The following is an 18,432-nucleotide window of genomic DNA, read 5'->3' on the forward strand; positions in this document are numbered from 1 at the left end:
TTATTCTGTGTATGAAATATAAGTATGTCAAATTATAGAAGCTTGAATAAAATTATCCGATATAATTTTTATTTTATGTGTCTTATTTCAAAATATTTTAATATAAAAAGGAACTTGTGATACTGCAAAAGCATTATCTGGCAAAAAAATGCATTAGTAATATGATTTAGGACAGGCTGTATTTAATTTAAACAATCATACTCAATTTTATTATTTATTATTCTTTTCAAATACAAAATAAGATCAGTTAATATTTTATAAAACTTTACATACATCATGATTATTTAGTCTGATATCAAATAGGTGCAACATCTGGAAGATTTCTTAATGACTATGTTAATAATGTGTTGCGTAGAACTGTAATGTAAAAAAGAATGACTTTAAATTTTATTATAGAACACATAGTAAATGACAGAAAAATTATTTTTAAACTGTGAAAGTAATTGTATCAATAGTTGCATTATACTTATTTAGACTTTTTATATGTTCACATAGAAAAAAGTGCAATCTCTTCATAAAATTATATGTGTTTTCTTTATATAAAAATTAAATCATTTAGATAAAATGCATAATTTTAAATTTAATGCTATTAAATAGTATTTTACCATCAGCTTCATGCATAGAATAGTTTCTAGTTTAAAACGAAAACTCATATGTATATACATTTGGGAATTCAGATTTTTTAGTTTTACGTTTACAAATGACAGTGAAAGTTCTGTACTTAAAGTAATAAATTTTAAAAATCAAATCAGAATTTAAAGTCATATTCAGCTATGTTGCCATAACATGAAAGATATTTAACACAATTTAAAAGTCATGTAGTGTGTTCAGTTAAATAAACTTCATCACTTCACTATTAAACAAAGTTGCATCTAAACGAAACTTGCTGTAGACTGTAGCAGAACCTGTACTTTTAATTTCAATACTGTGTGCATCAACCACCATGGAAACAATTCAGAAATATATTTCCAAATTTATATTTTGTTTTCATAGGCTTCATAAATGTATCTGTGAAACATTTATGAATGTATAATAAATGCTAAAGCAAGATTAATCATAACAGCATAAATGTGTCAGTATTTGATTTAGATTAATAAAGCAGGGCATTGGCCACTCCTAAGGCCAGAAGTGGTGGCCATTTCATTGTGCATGGTAATTTAGATAGAACTAACAGGTGGCCACCATAACCTCCTATGAACGGACAGACAATTTTACATACTTGCCTTCCCCGGGATTCGAACCCATGCCCTTCGGCACCGCAGTCAGGTTCCCCTAACTACTATACTGTCTGGTGGCTCATTGTTTATAATTTAGTACAAATAAAATTATGTATCTGAGATGTAAGTATTCCATAAAAATAAAACTGAAGCACACACACAGTGAAAATATTGGCACTAAAACATTTATATTTATTAAAATTATAAAGTTTTCTAAAAGTAAATCATAATGAATAAAAAAGTAAGCGCTTATAATATAAAAGTCACATATTTTGGGGCTTTATTTTAATCATAAAATCAATTTTCCTTTCTCCTACATATGAACTGTTAATAAAGTTCATATTTTATCAATCCATTTCCCCATAAATATATAAAATAGCTTTGCAAGAAATAGTTAATTCCTTTTATGGCTTTATTAATTACTGCCAATATAAATCTTATATGGCACTTGAAGATTATTAAATCATTATTTGTAAAAAGAATTAATTAAAAAAGGCCTTTTCTATAAGAATATGATATATAAAGCAATCTGAAGGCAGTATTATTGCACAGTGTTACAAACAGTACATAATTACACAAATTATGCCCTATATTTCAAAAACTAATATATCTTCTCATTGTAGGCATCAACAATGAAGTATGTGAAAGACCTATTACTTGTCATCATGAATAATAAAAAATGGCAGTAAGGAGGCACTAGTAATTTCAGCTCTTCGTTTTCACAAATCATTCAGCCTCTCAGAACCTAACGCATGATCCCCTGCAAGAAAAATAGTAATGTAATAATATAATATCAACAAAATAAGAAATAAAGGATATTTGTTTTATTTATGCATCATACAAAAAATAAGAATTTAAATCTCTAAACCAAAATAAGTGAGGTTATTAAAAAAGATTTTCACATAGCAAAAAATTACGTGGATGCTGGAAATGCTTGTAAAAATGTTGCCAATGCAGGTTTTTTTTTTTTTTTTTAAGGGTAATAAATAATGTTCAATCAACTGTTTCTCATTCAATCCTATTAAACTTCTTCTCTGTTGAGTTTTTTTAAAAGGTGAGTGAAAAAACATTATGAACACTTTGTATATGTACACTGTGCAAAAAAAAAAGGTGGGACAGTCTAAATCTCTTATTCTACTGGGCCGATTGACGAAATTCGAATTGTGTTTTTCATGTCTCGAAAGCATGACTTAGGATATGCATTAATGCATTAGCTTTATATATAGCATTGTTATAATATATGTATTTTGACAAAAAATCAGACTTTTCTGAAATGACATGCAATTTTTTTTCCATATTTCGATTCTACGATTCAAATTATGCCGAACTGCCATGTTTTGTAAAAATCGCACGCGTAGTTTTTAAAAAATTAGCTCTCAAAATTTTAACTCTTCGGTGTTAATTGAATTTGATATATATTTATTAATATCTCTTTTTCTAGTAAACTTACTTGATTCCTTCTTCCAGAATTCATAATTTAGGCTTAATCCAAATATAATTTGCACATTTTTTATGATTTATTTTTAAAATTTGTATTTTTAAATACTTTTTATAAATTTCTCGGAAAAAATTTGTATTATAACCTATACAGTTTTTAATATTATCTTAAAGAAGATGTATTTATAGGCGCACCTGCAAAAAATTAGAGTTTTTTATTCAATTTTCTTTTAAGATATACATGAATTTACATATTGGAGCATTTTGAAATTTGGCATCTTTTGTTTTTAGCGATAGTAACGCCAAACGATAATACGCACTTTGTTAAAATTATTTGAAAGTATAAACGATGACTTTTTCCCCCACTCGTCTACAATGAAAAAAAGAAAAGGAAAATAGGTTGTAAAATGAAGAAGTTCGCCAAGTAAATTATTCTTGGCAAAAACTGAAAAAGCCAAGATAAATTTTTGAATTTCTCCTTAAATTTCGCATTAAAATTTAATATTTAGGCATAATTTGAGTCGTAAAATCAAAATATGTAAAAAAATTCGCATGTTATTTCAGAAAAAGTCCGATTTTGTGTCAAAATACCTATGCTAGAATGATGCTATATATAAATCTAATATATATCCTAAGTCGTGCTTTCGAGACATGTCAAAAGCAATTTGGATTTTGTTAATTGGTCCAGTAGAACAGGAGATACAGAGCTGTCTCCATCCCCCGGTAGTGTACATTCTTTTTTTAGGTGACTAGTTAAGAATTTCTAGTAATTATCACCAAAATATGACTTTGCTAATACAAAAAATCTTTAAAAAACAGAGTATGATAATATTCATTCACAAATATTCATTGAATTTCATTTTCATTCTGATCTTAAAGTATAGGATTAAATGCAATGTAAAAGGGTGACTATAATTTTTTTGGCTAATTAAGCTCAGTACAGAGAGAACATAAGTATAAGAAAGCAGTAGGCAACTCTGTTATTTTAAAAGATTTCTACCTTTGGGACTGTGGTGATTTATCAGTAAGCTTCATATACTTCTGTTGTTTAAAATTCAGTCTGTACTTCATTTCTCTGCTAAATTTGGATTATGAACACTGCGTTTTTCATTATACAGTCAAAAGTCATTAATTCGGACACCCATAATCTGGAATTATCTATAATCCGGACCTCAAAGCTACAAACTTTCTGCGATTGCGTCGCGTTGATGCATGCGCGTAAGACCTTTACGGCTGCAAATATGCGTGTTCGCATGCGCAAAATACGTTTACGAATGCCCGTTTAATGTATAACGGACGGTATAAGCTAAGCTAAAATTATCTAATTCATTTAATGTTGCAGATTGCGTTGTTCCTTAATCTTCGAATTGGATCCGGCTTATTATTTTTTTCAGACTGTTAGAGCAATTTTACAAAAGTAAGCTTGAACTTTCGATTATGTCAAATAGAATTTCTGATATACAGTGTTATCCAAATTAAACTTCCCTAACTCAGAGGACTGTGCAGAGTGTTGTATGGGTCATAATGTGATGAAATTTTAAAAACAGACACTTCAGATCATGCGCTCGAGATTTATTACACAAAAAAAATTAGTACAAGAAGTTGTCGATAGGTGGCGCAGTAAAACTACCAATGTGCATATTGCAGCAACGTGATTTGCAGAAAAAAAGCTTCTGCGCAACGTATCCAAAAGACGAGCCCTACAAAAGTGGAAGACAGGCCTTGCACAGGCAGTTGTTTCCAGCTATAAATATTCAGTACATTTACACTGTCAATGCCTTTACCCGAGCACTGGCATTCTAGCTACGCCATTGCTTGTATGTTTTGAAAGTATGTTTCGAAGTCCATTAAACAAAAAGTGGAATTGCTGCAAAAAATGGATAAAGGCATATCCTTTGTTTATCTAACCATTCCGAAATCTGTTTATCAATTTCACGCTGCTCTGCAGCGGGGGGCAATGAATTGGAAGTTGATCTGTCAGCACAATCCTTATCTTCAGGGCAGATGTTTTTATTTTATTTGGCTTATAATTCCTTACTAAATGTAGTATTTCATCTCGATGTACTCCGTCTTTGATATGATTTAAATCAAATTCCTCGTCATTAATTCGCTTCTGATAGCGAAGAAAGTGACACAGAGTTTATTGAAAACGAAAAAATTTCGATTGAAAATTAGTCGGTATTCTCGACACAGCAATTATAGGACTTGAACAGCAGAACTTTGTAACTGAACAAGAAATTATGTCTGTTTATAGAATTAAGGAGAAAGTATTAGCACATAAAAAACGAAGCAATCTAAACAACTTACATTGAAAGAAATGTTTAACAAAGTAAACAAATAAATATTAAGCTTTTTTTTTTTTTTTTTTTTTTTTTTTTTGGTGTAAATTTTGATACTCTTTAGATCATAATTGTTCTTTATTTCATAAATTACGGTTTCGTATTTTTAATTTTATAATTTCTGCATGCCATCTTACCAGATTTAAACTGATGATCTATAATCCGGAATCGCCGAAGTCCCGACGAGTCCGGATTAATGACTTTTAACTGTAATTGTCATTTTTATCTATATGCTTTGGACGCTGGGAATGCTTGTAACAATGTTGCCTAGTACAGGGGGGGAGACTGAGTTATTAAATAATGTACAGTCTTTTTCAATAATTTCTTCTCTACTGCTTTTTTTAATATAATGAATAACGAAACATTATGGACACTTTGTACATTTACACTGTCAATGAACATATTGGCTACTACATAAAGTTGATTAATGAAAAGTTATTCTTATTATGCCTTTTAAAAATTCTAAATGTAGGTTTGCAACCAAACAGTATTTTGAAAAGAAAGTCAAAAGAGTGATTTACATATTACCAAACTCCATATTATGTATTACTACATTAATATTCTAAATCTTGTTTTGACAATGCATTAATTACAGTAAATATTTATAACTGAACTGAAATGAAGTTTAAATGAAACTACGAATTAGTTTTAAAAATTATATAAAATACATATTATCTGCTGAAATGTACCTTTTGTAATTATATGACTTTCTTACAGCAATTTTTAATTATTAATTTATTTACAATCTTTTATTTTCATGGAAAATCTTTTAGAATTTTAAGAAAAACTGTTCAATGCTTTACTATTTCACTCAATGCAAATATAGATAGTTACTGTGCCATAGGTTAATGAAGGCACTTAAAGTATAAATATTATACAATGAGAACAACTGAAATTAATTAATTTTCTTAATAAAAAATCTATGTATACAGCAGTGTGATTTTAAACTAAAGTACTAGATGATTTAAATTTAACTTACTTGGTTCATCAATTTCTGTTGCTATAATGAGAAAAACACCATCAGACTTGGCACGAATGTATTTTAGGTTATGGGGGAATTCAAAATAACTCCTATACATTACAATCTAGTGAAATTGAATATGAAAATTTGTACAACCCTAGACTCTGGTAAACAATGGCCTAATAAGTGATAGCTCAAGTATTCATTTTTACAATCAAGCATAACATTTGAAATTGATAATATAGCTATCGTACTTCATACATGCAATATCTAGACGTTTCCTGAAGAATCTCTGCGCCAGAATCAGTATATGTGTTTCACTACTTTATATGTGTTTCACTACGTTAGAGGGAAGACAAAGAACATTATAAATATTCAGCTAGGACATGCATGTGATTATTTAATAAATCGTAAATTGTGAAACAAACCGAAACAGGTTAGAATGCTGTACATTCATACACTAATGTATACTGTATCGTGATGGTCACAAATGCCATGTTCATAGGGGTAGACTTGTTGGTAGTCGTGTAGCTGGGGGGAGGGGGCAATCTATCCCCGGGTACAGCATCCAGGCGGCGCTAAATTCATGCTACAAAGTTTTTTAATGAAATGTTTTCCATTCTTGTCACACAGAAAGGGGCGCAAATTCGTCAGTTGTACCCGAGCGCTGACATTCTAGCTACGCCACTGCTTGTTGGCTATATTTCCAAACAATCCATTTTTGTAGAACAGTCACGAAGCTGACCACCTATCAAGACTTAATCACCACTCAGCCCGCAAGGCTCAAACTAGGAAGCCCCGAATCATCATATAATTCTTAATAATAATTTTTTCTTCATGAAATTAGGAAAAATGGGAACTACGGACTTCTGAGAGGGTGCTGGGCACAAGGTACCCAACTCGTCTAAATGATATTCTGGCAGTTACTAGTAGGATATATTGGAACACATTGGGTTGTTCCAAAAGTAATTTCGTTTTTGCCTAACAGAGGGCTTAATTGTATTTTTTCACAGCCAACTTCACACTTAAGCCGCATAATCATTATACATTTTGAAACAAAGGCACTAAATGATGCAAACTGGCGAATAACAACTCGTGAGATTGCTGACAGATTAAATTTATTGAATTCGACTGTTCATGGTCATTTGAAACGCCTAGGTTTAATGTCAAAGCTCAACGTATGGGTTCCTCGTGTTCTTAAAAAATAAAAGCTCTCCATCTTCAAGATCGTAATTTTGTAAACCCGTTTTGGCACTGCCGTTCTGTCATTACATCTTTTCCATAAACATTGTTTAATTTTTTTCTTGTTTGAATAGCATTTTTATCTTTTCGTTAGTAAAAAAGCAAAATATGCCGAAAATGCTGCTTTTCATTTTCCATATTTGAAATTGCACCAATCAAAAACTGCTGCGTAGAATCAATCGGAACTTTTTCACAAACAAGCCTTGCTATATCAGCTATCAAAATATGTAATGATTTTGCAGCTTAAATGTGAAATTGGTAGTGAAAAAATACAATTAAGCCCTCTGTTGAGAAAAAACGAAATTACTTTCCGAACAACCCAATATATGTATTCTGTTAACTGCAATTGCATGTACTTCTTGAAATATGGCTCAGTTCACAAGGATGGAACATCCTTCAATATCGAATAAACTGTGGCACAATTTCTAAAAGAGTAGTTCATTGAGGATACACTGACATATCATACAATTCATTGAGGTTCATACAATCATACAATTCATTGAGTTCATTGAGGATACACTGACATATTATACAATTGCTCCTTCAGCTGTCATTGCATTAATGGACTTAAACTAGTGTTTTACTTTTACTCTAAGATCATATAAAGAAACTTGGTATTAACTGTCAACAGAAACTTTGTATGATTCCTATCAATAACCCATAAAAGCATTGTTTTAACAGAAGATTTCACTTAGGAGTAACCATCTGTGCTGACAAATTCTGAAGTTGTTTTGAGCCTACTAGGTATCTCTAAAAGCAGCGAACACAACTTTGATCAATCGATTTGTAAATATATAAGTTCTGAATATTACAAATATTTAAGAACTTTATTCATTTACAAATGTTAATAGATAAGACACTGCATTCCAAAGAGAAAGTTTAAACACATACCCCCCCCCCAAAAAAAAAAATAAAATGGAGGTTAGATTATTTTGCTTGCCTTATTTTTATACAGAAAATGTTAGTGAATAGAAAATCAGAATATGAATGAACAGAGTTTAAGACACTACTACACAATATACGTATGTTAATTCTTATAGAAATAAAATTTTAAGAAATTACAAATAACGCATATCCAGTGACGTAGCGAGAGGAGGTGGCACTTTTCGTGTGAAACTTATAGGGGTTAGTTACATGGAACTTCAAGAGCAGAAAATACTAATTGAGATTTATTAGATTATAGAGAAGTTAACTTCTGTTATCTGTATAAACTGTGGAAAACTAAAATTCTCTCTGCAGGTCTTTTAAAAAATCGGAATTGGTTCATATTTCAGTTATGAAACGAGTACTGTCTTATATTCACATCAATTTATATACCGTACGTTACATATAAAGTAAACTACATAAGGCAGCCAGCTCGTCGTTTGGAATTGAGCCACAGGCCGAACTACCAGTATTCGGACATCTTCCCATTCAGTCATTGGTGAAGTAAAGAATCACGAGATGCTGAACTGTTACATGAAAGTGAACTGAGTAGAGAATTGTTTTATACTGTACAGCTTACACTAAGAAATTACACTGGCTTACTTGCTAAAACCACCCTCACTTTGTAGAGAATATGCCTATAATTAAATGTAACTTGTGGCAAACCCTCGAACAGACGTGTAAGCGCTATGTCTAAGATGTAACAGAACTCAAGAAAGGTGTAAAAGACCATTTTACTACAGTAAACTGAAAAGAAGTCATACCTGGTGCTTACAAATCAGCAAGGATTAATGGCATGAGCTCAAAAGTATAATTTTAAACTAAAATTAAGCATCTATTGCCAAGGGCTGCACAGAGATATTTAAGAGCGAAAGTGGCTCTTAAGCCTACGCCAGCTTGACAAGCACTATCGGCAAGAATAAAGGAACGCTTCCTTATAATAATGAGTGTTAACGTGGTCTTCAACAGGCAGAAAATGTCTGCAGAAAATGTCTGACAAAAACAATCTCAAACTCTCACTTAAATACACACGAGCTAATTTGTATTCCGGCAGGAAAATGGAAAGAGAGAAGTGACAGTAGAGATTTGGAATATAAAATAACTGGTTAATTAACATAAATAAACCTCACGACTTCATATAACGTTTCGAATGGTGTAAGGATCCATTTAGTTTCATTAAGCAATTATTTTATGTTAATTTGCTTTCCTGTACTTCTCTTTTCTCGTTTTCCTGCGAGAATGTAAATTTCTAGCTTGCGCATATTCAAATGAGGTAGAAATGGGATAGTATTTAAACGAAGGTTTTAGAAGGTAGAATTAGAGCGTGTTCTGCCTACTGAAGACCACATTGCTAATTTGATTCTCATGACAGTAGTATTCTGCAGCATTGCGTTAGTTTCGCCATTAGGCTTGTCACGCTGACTTTAGGTCAGAGCCAACTTGCGTGTTACTCTATTTGTGTAGCCGTTAGGCTAACTTACTGTTACTTAGTTAAGTCAAACTCGATACCTTTGATTCAAGCCATAAATGCTGTCTATTCTGTAAGCATGGGTGATGCCTTCTGTTCAACTTTTATTGCAGTTAATAAAGCGGTCCTTTACACCCTTTCCCAGTCTCTGTGATATTTTACAAGATATAGTGATAATTTACTTAAGGTTGTTAGAGGTTTCGTACACTTGATGCTACCAACGAATAGCAGAAATGGAAAATACGAAAGATAATTAAATTATAATTCTAATGACAGAAATAAAGAGAAGTTCCTCACTGAAAGAGAAATATTTCAGAAATTTGTTTTTTTCTGTTACTGCCTGAGAAGACATAACCCAAAGGTGGAAAGACACTCGCTTTGAATAATTTATTCTAAAATATAGATTCCAAAACAAAATTCTAAATGTCGTACGTATTTATATTTCGAATTTTCGTCAGAGAAGAGCAACTGGAGTAATGAAGCAAATTTCTAGAATATCATCAACAATTCCATTAAAAGAAACGCAAGCAAAATAGAACTCTGAAACGCCGGAATGAAAAGTTTTATTTCAAAAATTAATACAGAGAATTTATTTATTTCTCTATATGTTATTTCAATATCTTATAGATTTGATTTTTTAGTGTGATTTTTTTAGTGTGCCCTCAAAAGCTCTAGCTACACCACTGCTCGCATCTGAAATTCAGTTACTTAAAAAGAATCTCACGTACATTAATGCCTGAAAATATTACCAGGGATTTCATTTACCTTTCAAATTAGTGACCTTTACTGTAGCTGATGCAGACGATTCGCCTAGTTCATTTTTAGCTATGCACCAATAAGTAGCCTGATTTTCTGGAATAATGTTTAAAAATTGCAACCAAGATGTTACTTCATATCTGCTTGGACCGCCACGAGACTGAACTGCTACTTTAGGATCGTCACCTGTAAAAATATCAGATGTTTGATTAGAAATTTACAAATAAAAATGCCATAAATTATACAATCATCAAAATTACAGATGTTCTTTACACGTTTATTGAACCATTTCCGGGCCGTTTAGTTCATGTTTAAAATGTAAAAAGTATTTTATTAAATGTTCGATCGAATGGCATTTCTTCTGGGCTATAAATCTGCATCGTGACTCGCGTGATAGAATACCTTTTTGTAAAATTTCCAGGGGTATTGATTTCCATTCCCATTCCACTCCTTTCCAGAGTCCATCGATCGTGGTGGATTTGCGCTTAAAAAGAGTACTTTTCATAGGTGAAACAGGTCACCACAGTCCATAGGTGAAACGTCAGGGGACTTCGAGGGAATACACAGAAAAGGTACGTATGCAGTACTTGTATCAGTCTTCATTTTTTCAAGGAATGCAGGGGTACTTTCCGACGTGTGACTTGTTACTTAGGCTTGATGAAGTTTCACTCTTTGAAAGTCATTAGAAGATATAAAGAAATAGAATTTCTTCTGTAAATACCAGACGTTAATCTTTCTCTTGATAGCACGATGAATTGATTTCAACATTTTTTTTTTCCCTCTTCGTACTGTTTATTTCACATTGTAAGAGAAACCTGGAGCAATCATAAATTCTTTACTGACACTTTCTTTGCATTGGCGGAACCAGATGTGCTAATTTTTTTCTCTTGGTTCTTGATAATTAATAAATAGACATTTTATTGTTGCAATTATTTAGGTAAACCCATGCTTCATCACAGGTCATAGTATATTTTTATTTATCTCCTGCTAAATAGGTTTCATACAGGGTTTTGCAAATTATTTTGCATTGAGCCACATGCCTCGGTGAAGGCTAGTGAACATTATTATTATTTTTTTAAGCGTTTATAAATTGTAAATCTTGGTTTCTTATTTTACTTACATTGTCGTTATAGATGTATTTAAAGATTTTGCGATTGATTTCTGCATCGGCGAATTCTCTTGTTACTAACGGTTTCACTTTAGAAACATTAGAAGCAATGCGTACCTTTTTCGGGTATTTCCTTGGAGTCTTCTTTTCATGTAGAAGGAACGATTCATGGTTTCTCCCTTTCCGATTGATAATATTGCTTATTTTGCACTAAGAAATTTTAATAACATGTCTTTGACAATGTTTTTGAATCATGGAATAGGAATATTTCTCTTTGAAAAGCTCAAAAACGCATCCTTCAATCCACAGCTTGTTTGCACGCGACATTTTCAGACAAGAATAAATTTAAAAGTAGCAGACGATATTTCTCGTTTCTAGTACTTCTGGCATCAATAATTCATTTTTAATTATTCACATTCTATATGTTCAGAATAAATGCAGATAAAAAAGTACACAGGTATTTAACTTGCTTACTAGGTAGGGGTTCTGTGTCACCATTGCCTTTATCAACTCTCCACTCTACGACGGGAATCGGCCAACCCATAGCTTCACAGGATAAAGCTACATGACCTCCAGTGTAGTTGGCAACGTCTTCCGGTGGGCTGACAATCTTTGGAGCTAAAATAATAATATGAATTAATTAAAGAATGCTATTAAACATTAAACAAACACTGGGTTACGTACCCTAATGTCTGTCTACAAGGCAGGTGAAAATGACAGTAAGAATTTATTAATTTCTTTATTAGTGTATAAACAAGATCACTAAAGTGGCATGTTTGAATCATTATAACATGCCACCCATACGTACGTACAACAATCAGATATACGGTAGTGTTATTTAAATAAAATACGATCCAGATACAAACTATAATGTGTTAGGATGAATACTTTCTTTTTAACATAGCATTTCATAAAGACGTTATATTTTAAGTTGTAAATTTGTGTAAATATTTAAACTCATTTGAATACACTGTTTTTGTTGTTTTTATTTATATATTTGTTTTTTTAAGGTTTGTTTTGTGTTTATTTGAATCTGTGGCCACACGTTCTGTGTATAAGTGTTTAATTCTTATATAGAATTGTAGATCTTTCAGTTATTCGAAGACTCATTTTCATCGTATGTAGCCGCGACACCAGATCTTTGGTAACTATCCACCTGAATAAGCGAACCAGTCGGATTTTCCAAGTCTCGATTCCGACTCTGTCACGTTGATAGTAGACTTAGAATTCAGTTAAAAGGTCATAACAACTCAGTCATAGTCTGTGGTGTCTTCTTTTGGCGATGTTTTGGACTTAGTACTTGCACCAAGCACCCTCACTACATCTAAACACGAAGATCTGCTGTGTGTGTGATTATGGCAAAGCCTCGAGGGCTATCTGCCTAAAGGGAGGGATGCTTTCGTGGAGGACTTTCTAAGAGAAACTGGCTCGTATACACGTTACACATGGGGAAAACCACGGAAACGCCTATGCAGCCAGCCCGTTCGCGGGATTCGAACCTCGGACCGAACTACCAGTGTTCAGCGACTTTACCGCTCGGCCGCTGGTGGGCCGAAGATCTGCTGAGAGACCACTTCCATCCCTTCAAGAATTTTCTACCATCCAGATGGAAATGGAATATTCTAGCCAAAGTCTGCTTTTGTCACAAATCCCAGTTAACTACTACCGAGTTCGAGGGATATTCCACTTAACTCTTCCACTTGAAATGGCCACCAAGAAGTCCAAACTTAAATTTCATCGAACATTTTTGGTATATTCCGGAAGGTGTGCAAGCAAATCATCCACCACCAGCGTCCTCAGCTTGATTTATGAGAAATTCGATGTTTGGGAGGCTATACTTCTGGCATACCTCCGTAGACTTAGTGAATCCATGCCTCATCGTGTAGCAGCCGTTATCAAGGCCAAATGAGCAGTAACGCTTTTTTAATTATATTATTACCCATTCAACGGCATTTTAATGTAGTATGATCAAGCAAATGCATTGGATAGAATGAAAACCACCTGATATTCTTTATGTTGGTGTTTCAGTGGTTCTTGCCAGAGCTTAAATTGCGCCAGAGCCCACTGGAATCCATCTCCGGTGCTTCTTAGTTTTGGGGATAAATCAATTCTAGCCGGAGCGCACCGGAGCCCTAAATCAGAAGGCTTCGGATTTTTTTAAATGTAACTAAAGAACAATTTCAGCAGACATTTGATCTCGAAAATTTTATTTTTAATTATAAAATTATATTTAAAAAAATCGATTTTAACTTCTGAATGCATGCTTCTCTTTCCTTGGGAAACAAACCTTTGGATGGAGATCGAGACCTTTAAGGAAAGAAAAGCCCCCCACCCACAAGTCAAAGGCTTATTCTCCAGAAAGCATATTATGACAGCGGGTAAATTTTTCGTTCCAACACTAGTGTCTTCCCGCGGCGCAGAGCACTTGCAGACTTTTTAAACAATTTAACCAAAGACGGGTTATGATTGTCACTTGTTACTTTTTTTTCAGCTAAACCTCGAATTCGGTGAAAATTTTTTCCCTTTAGCTAGTGTTATAGTGAGAGGAGATCGTGGTCAGAAAATGTTGGACTTTTCTCTTTTTGTTTTTAAACCTACAGGTCATCGTTAAAATTTACTCCTTGTCCTCTTACTGTTTATAGCATTCTCTGTAGTTTAGTGACGCTTTAACCAAACATTTTTTATTGGTGTGCTGGAAAAAGAATGGTCTTTATTTCTATCATCCCTTGAAGTAGTACATTATATTCAGAGCCTAAATTAAATCGGAAATTTAGAGCTTAATTAGCACCTTTGAGCTGTTTCTTATTTCTTGCGTTAAATCTCATTCGAAGCCCCAACTAAAGGTATGTCCAGTACTTTATTTTAATATCTAATAACTTACTATATTTTTATTTATCTCTTTACATTTTATTAAATTTAAATATTAATTATTTACTTATTCCAATCATTATTAATTATTTTACTAGCCCTTTTATTTATTTATACATTTTTGTTCTTTCTTGACAGTCTTCCATAGGGTACCGGCACTTCTAATTTTAGAAATTAAGTTCTGGTTCATGGATATTTTAGAGAAATAACAGAAACTTACCACAGTTTGGTTTAAATATTTCTGTATTTTGATAAAAATTATAATTATCGACATTACTTTGTTATAAAGTTGAATCTGACAGGAATGTTCGATGCGGAGCGGAGCTCATTTAATAAAGTCCCAAATTAGAGAAGCTGCCCAAAATCTTTATCATGAAACTAATATACTGTTTTCATTTATTATAATTATCAATAGGAAATTATTTGTTAAAGATTTCTTTCAGCATTTGGGTTGATTGACGTTGATATTGTGCCGGTCCGCGAGCCAAGATTTAACTTCTTGCTCCCCGGTGTACCGTGCTTTTGGTGTGCTCGTGGCGACATCTATGGGTTGAATCAGAAGTGTAATGCGAGCTTTGAGTGGCTCTGTGGACGCTGCAATATTATCCGCCGAATTTATGCAATATTTTCTCTGGGTTGAGTTAGAAGTTTCAGATGTCAGTAGCTTTAGCGTAAGAAACGAGCGAAACGTCTGACACAAAAACTGTGTTATTGAATTAAATAGTGCTAATTTTTTTCTAATATATTTGTGCATGCCTCCCAAGAGTTGAAGTTTTCACCCGTCCTAACTGGAACACTTGTTCTATGTTCTGGTGTTGCGTTAACTTCTAATTTTTCCGGCACTGATGCAAAACATTGAAAAGCTATCAAAAATGCACTTACCTGTATGTGAAAGCAGAAAAAAAAAAATACACATTTATTGTCAGAATATGTGTAACTCTTGCATAATGAAACTCGGCAACGTCAAAAACAAAAGAGTGTATAGATGCCCTGGAAGATCAGCTCAAGTAGGCTGACCGCAAATAGGATGAGGCTGCCCGCAAGATGGTCATGGTCGAAGCTGATTTAGGACGTGCTGAGACTGCGTGAATAAAATCGTAGAGCTTTGAGGAAGAGTAAAAAGTTGTTGGTAACAATCTGAAATCTCTAAAAGTCAGCGAAGAGAAGAATCAACAAAGGGAAGAAGCTTACGAATCCCAGATTTGCACTAGTGGCTGCAAAATGCAAGATTGAAGGTCGTGAGTTCGATCTTCAACCGGGGCACCACATTTTTAAGTTTTTAGCATAGCTTCAAACTTGTTTCCTTTCACACGTCTTAACCCAAACTAATCGGAGCCTTTTCTGAAATATTCACTTGATATTTTATTAGACTTACTTATGGCAGCATTCGAACTTTTCAAGATTAGGTTATGTGAATATGGCAATGATTTCCATAATGACTATCTGCCTAATATAAGGCATGCCTCTGCAAAAAACTTTCTAGAAACTAGTTACGTTATATGTCAAGAGAACACCGATGCAGGCAGCCCGTTCACCCAGGTCCAAAACTAGATCAAACTACCAGTGTTCAGCCACAGATGAGAGGGCAAACGTTTCAAGAAACTGAATTAATTCTTAAAAAAAGAAAAGAAAAGAAAGAATTTCAACTGCAGAGGAATTTGAAATATTAAAAAAACTTATGAAGTAAATTTTGTGATTAAAAACAATCTGTAGGAGAGTTCGTGCTTCCAGGAAGGGGGAGATCAGAACAGTATAATTAAAAATTAATAAATCTATCTCACAGTTGCCTTTACCGACAGTTTTGTCTGTACTTTCAAAAAAATACAGTAAACTTTCTCCCTAGCTTTTTCGCCATTTGATTGTGTCCTGTCTGCCATATTGTACAACACAGATTTTACATCTTTAATTATCTCTTTAATCTGTATTTGTAATCTGGACACTGCTATGATTCAACTCATTTTAAATTTGCTGCTACAGCCTGGTTAAAGTAAAGGACCTAGGTAAGTGTTCTTCCAAAAGCCCTTAAAGTCGATCTTCCGAACAAATAGCATTATGAGAAGGTATACGGCTATATGGAATTCCCTAAAATTCGAGGTCCTAATCTTGTAAAAGCCTAGTTGGTAATCAGGCCTTGTCTGTCATTATTAGTGTACGGATCTGTTACAAGGGAGAAGGTTAGTAAGATTCCAGACTTAAAATTGAAGACCATAGTTTATTGGAATTTTTTAAAATAAATGTTTTAGAATTTTTATTCATTTATTTAATTTTTTATTTATTTATTTATTGTGGTTAACTAAAGTTAAATGTAATGAACAGCAAAATGCTCTCTCAAGCAAGCGGATTCAGCTTTCAAATTCCGAGTGAAAAATTCGCCTCGCTGAAAGAAAAGGCACTTTTCTTGTTAAGAATATTATATAGTATTTTGCTATATTATTTGACATTTTAAGCAATTACAAGAAACAAAATTCTTTCATATTTTAAATTTAAGTAGAAAAATTCTAATTAATATAATGGCATTCGATAGGATTCTCTAAATTTACGTGATACTCTGGTTTTCCTTGTTTACAACAACCCATTTGTCTAATACCACCCTTTAGTAATGCTGATGATCCTGTTAAAGAAAGATTTAATTCCTGCCAACAGAAAGTTCATTCAGTTATCAAAAAAAGTATAGGTCAGATGCATGAAAGATGGAATAAGTTATTTTCTAAACCATTAATTCTTAGTTTACCTCTTGTAACAAAAGTGGTTATTGCTTGCTCTATGATTCATAACATATGCATAGAAATGGAAGATATTTGGCCAAAAGAAGCTTTTGTTGATTTTAATGTTAATGAGGAAGATACAAACATTTATGAAGGCCAAATTAGTGGTGAAAATACGCAAAAACAGATGGCAGTTTCTTTACTTTCTGAACATGAAATGCAGAAAATTATGAATGATTATTCTGTGTATGAAATATAAGTATGTCAAATTATAGAAGCTTGAATAAAATTATCCGATATAATTTTTATTTTATGTGTCTTATTTCAAAATATTTTAATATAAAAAGGAACTTGTGATACTGCAAAAGCATTATCTGGCAAAAAAATGCATTAGTAATATGATTTAGGACAGGCTGTATTTAATTTAAACAATCATACTCAATTTTATTATTTATTATTCTTTTCAAATACAAAATAAGATCAGTTAATATTTTATAAAACTTTACATACATCATGATTATTTAGTCTGATATCAAATAGGTGCAACATCTGGAAGATTTCTTAATGACTATGTTAATAATGTGTTGCGTAGAACTGTAATGTAAAAAAGAATGACTTTAAATTTTATTATAGAACACATAGTAAATGACAGAAAAATTATTTTTAAACTGTGAAAGTAATTGTATCAATAGTTGCATTATACTTATTTAGACTTTTTATATGTTCACATAGAAAAAAGTGCAATCTCTTCATAAAATTATATGTGTTTTCTTTATATAAAAATTAAATCATTTAGATAAAATGCATAATTTTAAATTTAATGCTATTAAATAGTATTTTACCATCAGCTTCATGCATAGAATAGTTTCTAGTTTAAAACGAAAACTCATATGTATATACATTTGGGAATTCAGATTTTTTAGTTTTACGTTTACAAATGACAGTGAAAGTTCTGTACTTAAAGTAATAAATTTTAAAAATCAAATCAGAATTTAAAGTCATATTCAGCTATGTTGCCATAACATGAAAGATATTTAACACAATTTAAAAGTCATGTAGTGTGTTCAGTTAAATAAACTTCATCACTTCACTATTAAACAAAGTTGCATCTAAACGAAACTTGCTGTAGACTGTAGCAGAACCTGTACTTTTAATTTCAATACTGTGTGCATCAACCACCATGGAAACAATTCAGAAATATATTTCCAAATTTATATTTTGTTTTCATAGGCTTCATAAATGTATCTGTGAAACATTTATGAATGTATAATAAATGCTAAAGCAAGATTAATCATAACAGCATAAATGTGTCAGTATTTGATTTAGATTAATAAAGCAGGGCATTGGCCACTCCTAAGGCCAGAAGTGGTGGCCATTTCATTGTGCATGGTAATTTAGATAGAACTA

At 32.4% G+C, this 18,432-nt stretch overlaps 1 pseudogene across 1 annotated transcript; it reads right to left on the reverse strand.

Moving 5' to 3' along the window:
- Positions 1 to 1,386: 1,386 nt before the first annotated feature.
- Positions 1,387 to 12,077, reverse strand: LOC146995622 (insulin-like growth factor-binding protein-related protein 1 pseudogene; annotated as a pseudogene). Its single transcript, XR_015042467.1, has 3 exons — positions 11,927 to 12,077; positions 10,354 to 10,530; positions 1,387 to 1,977 (listed from the first exon to the last, which is right to left on the reverse strand). The product of XR_015042467.1 is annotated as an insulin-like growth factor-binding protein-related protein 1 pseudogene (transcript).
- Positions 12,078 to 18,432: the final 6,355 nt, after the last annotated feature.

The sequence above is a fragment of the Stegodyphus dumicola genome, chromosome 8 (assembly GCF_044657685.1).
Source record: "Stegodyphus dumicola isolate Sdum_Otavi_A_Nest chromosome 8, ASM4465768v1".
Lineage (NCBI taxonomy): Eukaryota > Metazoa > Arthropoda > Arachnida > Araneae > Eresidae > Stegodyphus > Stegodyphus dumicola.